At 27.0% G+C, this 3978-nt stretch overlaps 1 protein-coding gene across 1 annotated transcript in view; it reads right to left on the bottom strand.

The window, feature by feature from the left end:
* LOC136795253 (uncharacterized) overlaps positions 1-1645 on the bottom strand; it is a 3896-nt gene extending 2251 nt beyond the window's left edge. Inside the window, exons 1-3 of the mRNA XM_067045210.1 lie at positions 1508-1645; positions 921-1427; positions 568-675 (exon numbers count right to left, since the gene is read on the bottom strand). The gene's annotated coding sequence lies outside the window, so the exon portion shown is untranslated. The remainder of the gene's footprint in view (positions 1-567; positions 676-920; positions 1428-1507) is intronic.
* Between the last annotated feature and the right edge of the window lie 2333 nt (positions 1646-3978).

Below are 3978 nucleotides of genomic sequence, written 5' to 3'. Positions count from 1 at the left end.
TATGGATTTCCGATTTAAATTTTTTTTTAATATTTTGTGTATTTATTTTTCCTTATTAGTTGATTACACTTCTAAGATGAAAAAAAAAATCAAAGAATAAATTTATTTTTTAAGCATTATATGTATTGGAGTCTTATCAAATAGTATTAAAAAAAAAATTCTGATCCACCAACAAAGAAATTATTTTCTTCACTCGTTTAAAATCCATTTATTCGAAATCCAAAACTGCAAACTCACTATCTAATTAATTGACTTCTCGTAAAAATGATAAGACACATTATGCTTCGTTTAATACGAGGGGGAAAAATAACAAACTTTGTTCACTTCAAGTGGCAATAAGCAGTTTAACAAAATGTAAACAAATTGGTTTGTCACACGGTATCAGATAACTGATAATGTATCAGATGAGTGATTTTTCGTTGTCTTTTTTTTACAGTGAAATACGATTTTTTAGTCACAGTAACTGCTACCTATTTATTACAGTGCTAACTTTTTAAAGAAAATAAATTCAATATATACTAGAATTATAAAAAAAGAGTAAAGTAGATTAAAAAATATGACACTTACCTTATCATTTTTTTTTCTTTCGTTCGGGCCATGTTACAGTAGGGTATGCAATCATAGCAAATTTAACCATAAATCGTTGCCTCACGCATAATTTAAGTTTTTTTTTTTCTATAAAATGTAATTATTATTAAATACACCGACTCTGAAAGATATATGAGCACCAAAATAAAGTATAAGTTAATTGTATTTTAAAAATTTATTTATCAATATTACAATTTAACATGAATCACTATTTTTAAAAATACGTTAAAAAAAACAATTGAAATTTTATTGCTAATTAAATAATATAAATTGAACATGGTACAGTATTTTTTAAAATATAAAAATAATAACTATGAACATAAAACTAATACCTGAACATATTTTTAGAAAACAGAAATCATTAAAATATGTTGGTTTTATGATTCCCATCTTGAAAATGGATTCCTCTTGCGCAACAAGTTTTAATTCGTTCCAACTCCTCATGTCTTAGTTTAATTTGAATTTTTCATCAAAACACTCTCCATAAGCGATATTATTTGAAGTATCGTTAAATTGAATAATGTGATTATAACTTTTTTTTTTTATTTCCGTCTAAACACACATCTAGCTTCGTCATTATTTTGGAGCATTAAGGGAATAATTTTTTCTCATTTTCAATTCACAAATTTTGAAATTATTTCATGTCACAAATTGATCACTATTTGTGCTCTTATCGATTCATTAAGAAATCGTTTATTCAACGTCTTAGCGATCGAGTGTTTAAATATTGTTCCCTTTTTTAGTTAAAAATGGAACAATTATTTAAATTAAATAAATGGTGTGTAAATTTCAAGAATCCCGTTTCATTTTATAGATATTGACCAGTGAAGCTCCTAAAACTATAAAAAAAAGCATTACAAATTTGTATTTTTCCTAAATTAAAACTGACTCAGTTCAGAGAAATAAATAACATACTAACCTTACTTTAATGAGTCACTCATGGTTAAAGGTTGTCATTCCAGAGAATGTCATATTTATAATATTTCATATGAATGAGCAGCAGCAAATATTAAACTGAGGTTGAAGGAACAAGGTCTGAGCGAGTTAATTGCTTAAATCCTCATCCAAATCTCATAATACCCAAGAATTAAAGTCCTCAAACATCTCATAATTTATAATATACGCTCTATCAAAAATGTGGATATTTTTTTTCTCGTTTAATCCCAGCTCAACTGCCTATCCCGTCACATATCATTGGTTCTCGTAATCACTCTTTAGTACCACCTTACGTAACGTTAGATCGTCCCATTGGTTTGTTGTTTAAAGGCCTTATGTAAGGTATGTATATATCAATTTTGAAAGAGAAATATTTTTAACACTAATATTCTCAGCTAGATCCTCTATTGTTTTGAAATTGCTATTAATAACACATTTGTGTCTTCAAATCATACCGTTGAGATTTTTTATAAAAGAGGACTGTTCTGGAATTGGATGTATCTCGGTAATCTGAGCTAATTACTGCAGGGGGTGTTCGAACTACTAAAAAGTTCGGATTATATAAAGTATTAAGAAAAATTACGCAAAAAATTCAACAATATGAATGTGCATAACTATTTTTATTTATTTAATTTTTTTTAAACATTTTTTATTCGAAATTAATTATAAAGAATAGGCAGTTTGAACTTTTAATAGCACGAGATTCTTTTATTTTCCAATCACAATCAAACTAAGTGATGACTTAATTTGTTAAAATTATAAGATTGTTCATTTACAAGCAAAAAAAAAAAATTATAAATAGGAATACAAAATATCCTGTGTGTGGATTTATTTAAAACGGGATAACAAAAAAAATAGGAGTTCACCAACAGAATTTGTATTATGTATATTTCTACTGTTTTAAAATTAATTTTGCAGAATGTGTTTGCGTGTAAATACAGTTCTAAATAGTAATAAATAAATAAATAAAAAGTAACAGAATTAAATGATTTATACAATAGGTATTATATAATTATAATTCCAATAAAATATACTTATAATATTTTCGTAGGAATTAGATTACCCAATATCAAAACTGTGTAAAAATTTCAACTTTCGATTTTTACGGTTGTTACAATAACTTGCATATAGATCAGGAAGTTGAAAATTTCCTTTACTCATGTACACTTTCTTTTGAAAATAAAAAATTAATTACCGGATGTGTTTTCTCAAAAGATGTAACTTTTTTTTAAGGTAGTTAGGATTACTGGAGTGTTCGGAGTATCGAAGTTGGAATTACAGAGATTACACATAGCCCATGCGGCATTTCTTGTTTTTCGATTTTTTTTTTATAAAGATTTATTTCTTAGACGGGCCGAAATTTATTTATTTATTTTTTTACCACCACTTACTCAAGTCAGACAAATGCTGTTGAAATTATTCACTTTGTTATTCGTAGGGGGAACTAAGTGTTCCAGGATAATGATCGATTTTTTATTTTATATTATCCCAAGATGGTGGGGTCATTAGGATCTATGGATGTAAAGGCTATTATTTTAGAAAAAGAAAATCGCTATTCATCTTAAAAAATACAAAGAAAAAAATAAAATGAGTAACAAAATTTTTCACGAATAATATTTTATTATTATGAAAGTCGAGTACTAAAATGAATAATTAATTTTTTAGTAATTATTTAATGCTTTATTATATTATAAGCCGTAAAATTTAAATTTATGGTATATTTAGTCAATAATAGAATATTTTGAAAATACTAGGAAGATAAGTGGTACAACATGGATTCATGTTTTGCATTACTAATTTGATTTATATCGGTTATAAACTCGTGGGCGCTCTAATACTACACTATTTAATGCCTGTAAGGTTTCAATTAAGTATTTTTATCTCCTTTTTTTCTGACAATGTCGAATCTAAATTACACAATATGAAATTTACATAACGAAATAAATTATTCAATGGATTTAGCATGGGTGTCATTCGTATGTGACAATAGGTACTTACACATAATATCGAAATTTGGATCATGTCCAATACAATATAATTTACAATACTTTTTCTAAAAATACATGCATTTAGTGGCAATACATGAAACTAAATATGAAGCTAGTGTTTTTATTTACATTATTTTTCCGTAATTAAGATGAAACAAAGTGTAAATCATGCAAGTTACTGAAACCTAAGAATGGCTCCAACAAAATGTTTATATAAAGTTACACTTTTGCAACAGACCAATTCTAGTAATTTTGCGATTAAAAAGTTCATATGAAGCTAATATCTAGATAATAATCCAGGTGCACTGGAGTAGCTTAATATATCCACTTATTTATTATACACTCCCAGAGTTCTGTCACTCGTAGCTGCTAATAGGCGCTGGAGGGTTAAGATGTACAGGGAGGACTTTAAGGAAAAGAATGGGATATTGTATCCCCCTTCCCTCCACAAATAATTTGAAAACCC

This window comes from Halyomorpha halys, unplaced genomic scaffold, assembly GCF_000696795.3.
Source record: "Halyomorpha halys isolate HHAL.00 unplaced genomic scaffold, Hhal_1.1 Scaffold979.1, whole genome shotgun sequence".
Classification (NCBI taxonomy): Eukaryota; Metazoa; Arthropoda; class Insecta; order Hemiptera; family Pentatomidae; genus Halyomorpha; species Halyomorpha halys.
This window is presented reverse-complemented; position numbering and strand designations above follow the sequence as displayed.